This window comes from Artemia franciscana, chromosome 4 (genome assembly GCF_032884065.1).
Source record: "Artemia franciscana chromosome 4, ASM3288406v1, whole genome shotgun sequence".
Taxonomy (NCBI): domain Eukaryota; kingdom Metazoa; phylum Arthropoda; class Branchiopoda; order Anostraca; family Artemiidae; genus Artemia; species Artemia franciscana.
In genome coordinates this window covers 19,267,616-19,277,842 of record NC_088866.1, presented here as the reverse complement: position 1 = coordinate 19,277,842, position 10,227 = coordinate 19,267,616, and the positions used below count along the sequence as shown (strand labels likewise).

Genomic DNA, 10,227 nt, shown 5'->3' with positions numbered 1-10,227 from the left:
AGACTGGATAAAGAGAGAGATTAAGACGGGAAATTTATAATGACGTAATAAGAAAAGAATAAAAGATTAGTAATTTTGTATGAAATCAAACTATGTAAAAGGGATTTCAAAAGTTCTACAGTATTAACAAATGAATCAAAATATATTAGATTTCAAAACAGGTTTAAAGTTTTGCAGTATACACTAGAATACTTTGAATATCACTGACTAATGTTGGTTGCATCTATTTCAGAGTAATCTCTAGGAAGCGACGGTGTCTTATCCAAAAAATATTGAAGAATTGTGAAATGAGTGGTAAAATCAAAATTAGGCATAGGAGGTGTTAAAGATTTTGAAAAATCAGAACAGTTCGGCTTTTAGTCAACAACAAAGTAAGCTTTAAAAATGCAATCTCATTTCTGATTATAATTTTCTTTCTAGTTTTTAAAGGTATTATAAAAAGTTTTTGCTTGAACCTTTTTAAATGAGAAATACAACATAACAGAAATTTGTAAGCCTATGAACTCTGGGAAACATTTGAGCAAATTCAAAAAAGGAAACAAAAACAATACACATTTTAACTTAAGAGTTAATACTTTTTACTCTCAGCTGTTCCTGTTGTAGATAAATTTAGACAGTATGATGAAACTAAATGATTTTTTGTTACTACATTCCCGGGGCGTGCAAAACACTCCTACCATGTATTTTAATACATGGACAAGGCTTGTCTTGTCAAGGCCATGTAACTGGACAAGGCTGTCTTCTTTTGAATGATAATACCAGCAATATAGTGATAGGATCCATCAACGGTTAACATGTTACCAGCAGCAGTAGCAAAGAACTAACAATTGTCATCGACTAAAATTCTTAGGCTTGCATTTTCCTTACGTGCTATCATCTCTGGAAATGTTTCCTCGGTATATCCACTACCACAACTGACATTGAATCTTTTGGTATTCTAAAGGAATTCATCACCTCACTGTCATGACAACGCAAGCATCACTTCCAATAAGATACTCATTAATACTTGTTTCTTAGTTCAAATATTTCTCCTTGTCAGCATTAAATACTACGATAACTTTATCATATACGGACACATTCTTGAAATATTTCATGTTTACCTTTAGAAATAAGAGGTAAGCCTTTTTTCTTCCAATATACAAATAATATTGTCCAAAAATGTACCTTAAATTAGCTAGTGTCAATAACAAACCACAGATTACAACGAGGGTAGCTGAATAAAAAATCCTCAAATTGGTGAAGCTCAGATCGGTATTGGTGGAATCACAACTTTGGAATTGAAGAGGGAGGCAAAAGGGGGGATCCTGACCAACTGAAGTGCTAGTAAAAAACAAAGTTCATGGAATCAGGCAACAGAGTCTCTAAAACTCCGTAAACCTCTTTTAAAAATACCAGAAATTTTATTTAACAAACAACTTTTGTTTCGTAATGAGTGTCAAGTAAAGAAAAAATAAGACGAAATCAGGCAGTAGAGTCTCTCAAACCGCTTAGGACTATTTTAAAAGATACAAGAATTATTTATTTAACGAAAAAGAACTTCGTTTTTTAACGTTCACCAAAGTAAAGGTGTTAATGTTCAAAAAACGAGGGAAAAATGCAACCAACGTTTAAAACTTTTGTTTTGCTCGAAAAAGGATGAAAATGAAATATCATAACATTCACTTGTGTGTCAAATGTATAACAATAATATCCTCCAAACCTTACTCTAGTAATCGATTTATTCTTTTCCATGTGAACTATCTCCAAGGATAAAAAACACGCAATCCATAGCTCATGAAGAATGATACTAGGGAATCTTATCGATTCAAGCAAAAACCATCACGATCTGCGTATTGTCTGTATGAGGGCAAGAAGATTCCGGAAACAATGATTTCATTTTCGTTAAATTTTTTTCCCAGAACAAACCATTAGAAAATAATTTTAGGCAAAGGTAGTTAAGGAAGGTTTTCGTTGGGAAAATCCCTAGTTTAATTTTCGATTTGAATAAAGTTTTTCTGTTGGAAAAATCTTGAACAAAATCCCCAAAGAAAAAATGTGTAAAAAAAAACTCTTGAAGAAAACGAAATAAAAAAGAAATTACTGTAGAAAAAAGAAATTCTCGTCAAATACTTTCAATTGATAGTCCCTTGTCTCTCCCATATAGAGTAGCCTTAAAGAAGTTAAGTATGCACTGGCGTCTTTTATAGTTTTCCAATACTTTCCAATAAATATTACTGCTTTAGTTTGTAGCACTTGCTCAAGTTTGTACTTAACAAGATAGTTTCTGTTCCACAATTCACATCCAAATGACATATTCGGGTAGATTATTGCAAAATATATCGTGCGAACAGTAGGGTCTGGGAATATATTCTTCAGGACAAGTATACTCTCTCTGTCCTCTATTTTCTTAAACTTAAACTTTTTATTAAACTGCACCAATTCCCTGCCTTTTAAATGTTTTGGCTTTAATAAATTTTAAGAATCCCACTGTTCTGTGACAATAACCCAGATAATAGGCATTATTCTTAAAATTAATATTTCAAGGATGTAACTGAAAATCAAAGTATTAATTTCTCTTTTTCTTCATTTTCCTCTTTCTTTGTCACCAACGTGACTCTGTTTTATTTTCTATCTCTTCCTTCATTCTCTTTTCTTCTACCTCATTCTCTGTTACTCAAATCCTTTTTCTACATTTACAAATTTTTAAATTTAGTATTAACTCCATAGGTAAATTTTCAATCCTCCTTTCACTCAGCTTTCTTGTGTCTCTTCTTTAAGCTCAATTTTTCTCTCTGTTTTCCCTTTCTCAATCTTTTTCTCTGCTCTTACCTCCCAGCTTCTTGTCTCAGTCTGCATACATCTCTTTAATTTTTTCTTCTTTTTGAAAAAAATATCAGTTTGTAATGTATGTTTACAAATGTAATAGAGTTATAGGAAGAAAATAAAAAGAGGAAGAGACTGGATAAAGAGAGAGATTAAGACGGGAAATTTATAATGACGTAATAAGAAAAGAATAAAAGATTAGTAATTTTGTATGAAATCAAACTATGTAAAAGGGATTTCAAAAGTTCTACAGTATTAACAAATGAATCAAAATATATTAGATTTCAAAACAGGTTTAAAGTTTTGCAGTAAACACTAGAATACTTTGAATATCACTGACTAATATTGGTTGCATCTATTTCAGAGTAATCTCTAGGAAGCGACGGTGTCTTATCCAAAAAATATTGAAGAATTGTGAAATGAGTGGTAAAATCAAAATTAGGCATAGGAGGTGTTAAAGATTTTGAAAAATCAGAACAGTTCGGCTTTTAGTCAACAACAAAGTAAGCTTTAAAAATGCAATCTCATTTCTGATTATAATTTTCTTTCTAGTTTTTAAAGGTATAATAAAAATTTTTTGCTTGAACCTTTTTAAATGAGAAATACAACATAACAGAAATTTGTAAGCCTATGAACCCTGGGAAACATTTGAGCAAATTCAAAAAAGGAAACAAAAACAATACACATTTTAACTTAAGAGTTAATACTTTATACTCTCAGCTGTTCCTGTTGTAGATAAATTTAGACAGTATGATGAAACTAAATGATTTTTTGTTACTACATTCCCGGGGCGTGCAAAACACTCCTACCATGTATTTTAATACATGGACAAGGCTTGTCTTGTCAAGGCCATTTAACTGGACAAGGCTTGTCTTCTTTTGAATGATAATACCAGCAATATAGTGATAGGATCCATCAACGGTTAACATGTTAACAGCAGCAGTAGCAAAGAACTAACAATCGTCATCGACTAAAATTCTTAGGCTTGCATTTTCCTTACGTGCTATCATCTCTGGAAATGTTTCCTCGGTATATCCACTACCACAACTGACATTGAATCTTTTGGTATTCTAAAGGAATTCATCACCTCACTGTCATGACAACGCAAGCATCACTTCCAATAAGATACTCATTAATACTTGTTTCTTAGTTCAAATATTTCTCCTTGTCAGCATTCAATACTACGATAACTTTATCATATACGGACACATTCTTGAAATATTTCATGTTTACCTTTAGAAATAAGAGGTAAGCCTTTTTTCTTCCAATATACAAATAATATTGTCCAAAAATGTACCTTAAATTCGCTAGTGTCAATAACAAACCACAGATTATAACGAGGGTAGCTGAATAAAAAATCCTCAAATTGGTGAAGCTCAGATCGGTATTGGTGGAATCACAACTTTGGAATTGAAGAGGGAGGCAAAAGGTGGGATCCTGACCAACTGAAGTGCTAGTAAAAAACAAAGTTCATGGAATCAGGCAACAGAGTCTCTAAAACTCCGTAAACCTCTTTTAAAAAAACCAGAAATTTTATTTAACAAACAACCTTTGTTTCGTAATGAGTGTCAAGTAAAGAAAAAATAAGACGAAATCAGGCAGTAGAGTCTCTCAAACCGCTTAGGACTATTTTAAAAGATACAAGAATTATTTATTTAACGAAAAAGAACTTCGTTTTTTAACGTTCACCAAAGTAAAGGTGTTAATGTTCAAAAAACGAGGGAAAAATGCAACCAACGTTTAAAACTTTTGTTTTGCTCGAAAAAGGATGAAAATAAAATATCATAACATTCACTTGTGTGTCAAATGTATAACAATAATACCCTCCAAACCTTACTCTAGTAATCGATTTATTCTTTTCCATGTGAACTATCTCCAAGGATAAAAAACACGCAATCCATAGCTCATGAAGAATGATACTAGGGAATCTTATCGATTCAAGCAAAAACCATCACGATCTGCGTATTGTCTGTATGAGGGCAAGAAGATTCCGGAAACAATGATTTCATTTTCGTTAAATTTTTTTCCCAGAACAAACCATTAGAAAATAATTTTAGGCAAAGGTAGTTAAGGAAGGTTTTCGTTGGGAAAATTCCTAGTTTAATTTTCGATTTGAATAAAGTTTTTCTGTTGGAAAAATCTTGAACAAAATCCCCAAAGAAAAAATGTGTAAAAAAAAACTCTTGAAGAAAACGAAATAAAAAAGAAATTACTGTAGAAAAAAGAAATTCTCGTCAAATACTTTCAATTGATAGTCCCTTGTCTCTCCCATATAGAGTAGCCTTAAAGAAGTTAAGTATGCACTGGCGTCTTTTATAGTTTTCCAATACTTTCCAATAAATATTACTGCTTTAGTTTGTAGCACTTGCTCAAGTTTGTACTTAACAAGATAGTTTCTGTTCCAAAATTCACATCCAAATGACATATTCGGGTAGATTATTGCAAAATATATCATGCGAACAGTAGGGTCTGGGAATATATTCTTCAGGACAAGTATATTCTCTCTGTCCTCTATTTTCTTAAACTTAAACTTTTTATTAAACTGCACCAATTCCCTGCCTTTTAAATGTTTTGGCTTTAATAAATTTTAAGAATCCCACTGTTCTGTGACAATAACCCAGATAATAGGCATTATTCTTAAAATTAATATTTCAAGGATGTAACTGAAAATCAAAGTATTAATTTCTCTTTTTCTTCATTTTCCTCTTTCTTTGTCACCAACGTGACTCTGTTTTATTTTCTATCTCTTCCTTCATTCTCCTTTCTTCTACCTCATTCTCTGTTACTCAAATCCTTTTTCTACATTTACAAATTTTTAAATTTAGTATTAACTCCATAGGTAAATTTTCAATCCTCCTTTCACTCAGCTTTCTTGTGTCTCTTCTTTAAGCTCAATTTTTCTCTCTGTTTTCCCTTTCTCAATCTTTTTCTCTGCTCTTACCTCCCAGCTTCTCGTCTCAGTCTGCATACATCTGTTTAATTTTTTCTTCTTTTTGAAAAAAATATCAGTTTGTAATGTATGTTTACAAATGTAATAGAGTTATAGGAAGAAAATAAAAAAAGGAAGAGACTGGATAAAGAGAGAGATTAAGACGGGAAATTTATAATGACGTAATCAGAAAAGAATAAAAGATTAGTAATTTTGTATGAAATCAAACTATGTAAAAGGGATTTCAAAAGTTCTACAGTATTAACAAATGAATCAAAATATATTAGATTTCAAAACAGGTTTAAAGTTTTGCAGTAAACACTAGGATACTTTGAATATCACTGACTAATGTTGGTTGCATCTATTTCAGAGTAATCTCTAGGAAGCGACGGTGTCTTATCCAAAAAATATTGAAGAATTGTGAAATGAGTGGTAAAATCAAAATTAGGCATAGGAGGTGTTAAAGATTTTGAAAAATCAGAACAGTTCGGCTTTTAGTCAACAACAAAGTAAGCTTTAAAAATGCAATCTCATTTCTGATTATAATTTTCTTTCTAGTTTTTAAAGGTATAATAAAAAGTTTTTGCTTGAACCTTTTTAAATGAGAAATACAACATAACAGAAATTTGTAAGCCTATGAACCCTGGGAAACATTTGAGCAAATTCAAAAAAGGAAACAAAAACAATACACATTTTAACTTAAGAGTTAATACTTTTTACTCTCAGCTGTTCCTGTTGTAGATAAATTTAGACAGTATGATGAAACTAAATGATTTTTTGTTACTACATTCCCGGGGCGTGCAAAACACTCCTACCATGTATTTTAATACATGGACAAGGCTTGTCTTGTCAAGGCCATGTAACTGGACAAGGCTTGTCTTCTTTTGAATGATAATACCAGCAATATAGTGATAGGATCCATCAACGGTTAACATGTTACCAGCAGCAGTAGCAAAGAACTAACAATCGTCATCGACTAAAATTCTTAGGCTTGCATTTTCCTTACGTGCTATCATCTCTGGAAATGTTTCCTCGGTATATCCACTACCACAACTGACATTGAATCTTTTGGTATTCTAAAGGAATTCATCACCTCACTGTCATGACAACGCAAGCATCACTTCCAATAAGATACTCATTAATACTTGTTTCTTAGTTCAAATATTTCTCCTTGTCAGCATTCAATACTACGATAACTTTATCATATACGGACACATTCTTGAAATATTTCATGTTTACCTTTAGAAATACCTTTAGAAATACCAGCAAATTCAAAATTTTTTGAGCAAAATTTTTTCTTGTGCCAAATTTTTGAGCAAATTCAAAAAAGGAAACAAAAACAATACACATTTTAACTTAAGAGTTAATACTTTATACTCTCAGCTGTTCCCGTTGTAGATAAATTTAGACAGTATGATGAAACTAAATGATTTTTTGTTACTACATTCCCGGGGCCTGCAAAACACTCCTACCATGTATTTTATCATCAGCAATGAAGTGTATATTTGTCAGTCACTGAATAATGGTGCGTATTCTTATTATTCCTAATTGCAAAAGCAGAAAAAATGTGATCAGACGGTGAAGCGGTTCACTACTTTTCCATCTCACAGGTATAAACTAATTGAAAGGCCTTTCCAGCATTTCTAAAAGAGGGGTTTGGATTAAGTTTTTACCCAATACTGAAACTTTTAGTGTTCACTCCTAATCCAATCTGCAAGAGGGAAATGGCCGTAATTTCATAAATAGCGGGAGAGGGATCGAGGAAGTGGTGGAAGTATTTGAAATTTTACACAAAATATAATACCACAGGAGGTAACCTAATAGTTTTGACATCGATTATCTATTAGGTTTTATAAAAATCTGTGGTTTTAGATAGTAATATTGCGCCATGGAGATTCATAACTTTTTTCTTCTTGTATACTGTTTTCTGGGCCATAGAAAGGTCCATCGAAATTTACTGCAGGACCTTTGTTTTTCTTTTAATAACCGGTGGAAGAGCCCTATCTACTAAGAAACCAAGTTTCTATTAAGAACAGTTTTTCGTGAAATTTTTAGTGAATTTTCAGAAAATTGAAAGACATCAAAAGAATTGTATTTGTATTACAAGAAGGATACAAACTAATGCTTGTTGTTATTATTGCTGTGAATATTCTGCCACTAACTTACAAATTACTTAAACTTTCTTATGAACGCACTTCTTTATAACTTATAAGTTAAGCCTCATGATTCTTTTCGCTATTTTTCCACTTCTCGCTATTTTTCAGGTTTGGTACTGTATAAGACTTGGAATGTTTGAGAATTATGTTAAGAGGATTTAAAACTATTTATTCGTTCTAGTTACCAAGTTTATTGTCAGTTACAAGTGAAACTTTTTTGTCAATGTTTCGAGCCACTATGAAGCATTTTAAGAGCCAGAAGAAGGGGGTGTAGCCCTTTATTAGAGCCATAAATGGCCTTATACGTGCAATATGCTGTAGTTTAATTATCATGCAATTATCATCATTTTAACGTCAATTATTGCACGTTTTTATAATTTTCATCCCTACATTCAACATGAAAATAGGTCCTTGGAAATCAAATTTGGTCTTTTTATTATACTTTTCACAATGTGATTACGGGTTTTAGACATCAACTTATCAATTTACTCCTTTTCAATTGAATTCAAACAATTTTAAATGAAGATTTCCGATATTTTAATAATTTCGCATCATGAGCTTCAAAATCGTAACAGGCCTTGTGAGATAAGGATTTAATTATATTCTATTTTTCCTCTACTACCGATAGCATGCAATAATTTAATATTTAGCGGATAGTTCTATATCTAAATAAATTATTTTATCTTCATTTTTCTTTAAATCATCTTTAAAATCATATCTATCAAATTTTTTTAATTTATTTTGAAAATCAGTTGCTTTAAAATTAAAACGCTTAGGTGCAAATGGATACACCATTTCACCTTTAAAATGGATAGTAGTAATTATTTCTATATTTAGTTGCAAAACAGTCCATTCCTGTAATCGTGTGTTCTATTCCAATATCTAAATAATCTTTCCTAATAGTTCAATTATATTTATTTACCACTTACACTTCGCTTAAAAGGTGATTTGTTAGGTGATCATTTTATTAGATAGATTTTCTAAACCATACTTTTTTCATTGTCATCTCATTAGTATATAACTCTGGAAAAGTCTCTGTAACACAATTGGCTTACAGGCTTGACCCGGAGTGATTTTATATGTCAAATCAAACACAATAACATAGCCTATACATAACATAACCTTGGTTTTCTTTCCAAGTATCTTTCACTCGGGGACAGCATTCTAGGAAGGAATCCAAATACGTGTCAGAAATCTGTAAATAATAAGTTTTGATTTGTTTAATAGAGTTCTATTTCAGAAGCTGGTTTAAGAAGTATTAATGTAAAAAAAAAATTCAGTTGTTTAAAAGGAATCTTTAGTTAATGATGTGTTATTTAGTTAGATGGTATATGAGTAACATGTCGTTTATGACTTTAGAACTTTTTTATTATTATTTTTTTTGCAGCATGCAACACACACTATCTTTGTTCAAACTGTGAAAAGAAACTAGGCTTCATTTATTTTTCCATCATGTTTTCCAATTTTTTCAATACACACATCAAAGGAAATTTCGTTTAATGAGGAATCTGAATGTGTATAATTAGTTAAGTTTAACTAAACCCATCAAAAGTTACGAAACAATTATTGATTATAAACAGAACCTTTGCCGTATTTAAGTGAAAAATTTCTACTTGGTTCCGGAGACAAAATTACATATGGGCTAATTTAAATAGAAATAGAATTTATTTTATATGATTTCTTACTAAGGAAATATATATTATGAAGTAAGCGGGTGGAAAGTAAGAAGGATTCTATTTATGTTTTAAAATATAAAGACCTTACGTAACATTTATAACCGTTTAATTTTACTTGTTTCATATATTCTTCACAAGCAAAAACAAAAATTCTTAGATATTTTTGAAGTTTTTAAAATCAGAACTGTCCCAAGACTTAAGGAAGGAAGGGGTAACAAAGCAAAAGCAGACAAAGATATTGCACTAAATATTAATTTGGATACTTAGAAACTGTTATAAAACTTCCATAATATTTAAAACTTGTACGATAAACAAATATTCTCTTTTCTAATTCTTCCTCTATTTGTATTTGAAAATAAACTTTAAACAAAATTCTGTGGTTCTATTCCCTTAAATTGTCTTTTTATAAGATCAACACACAAATGACGACAATTCAAATGGTTGAAATTTCGGACTTGAGTAGAATGAAAGGCAATTAGATTATTTGATGTCTTTAAATAGTTAATTATTTCACTTCCAGGTTGAATTCCAAAAGAATGATAAATTTGTACAAATGAGCACTTAGGATCATTAAAATAACGTATCCCAGGCAATCTCATACATTCATAAATTATTGTACAAGTTTGTTTTACTTAGTAGGTTATCTCGAGAAAAACACCTCAGA

The 10,227-nt window shown here is 31.0% G+C and overlaps 1 long non-coding RNA gene across 1 annotated transcript; it reads left to right on the top strand.

Annotated features, from left to right (window-relative positions):
• The first annotated feature begins 232 nt into the window (after window positions 1-232).
• LOC136025635 (uncharacterized) lies at window positions 233-9,087 on the top strand. The gene is made up of 4 exons (XR_010617127.1): window positions 233-371; window positions 3,167-3,305; window positions 6,102-6,240; window positions 8,945-9,087. It is a non-coding gene; the product is annotated as an uncharacterized LOC136025635 (long non-coding RNA).
• Window positions 9,088-10,227: the final 1,140 nt, after the last annotated feature.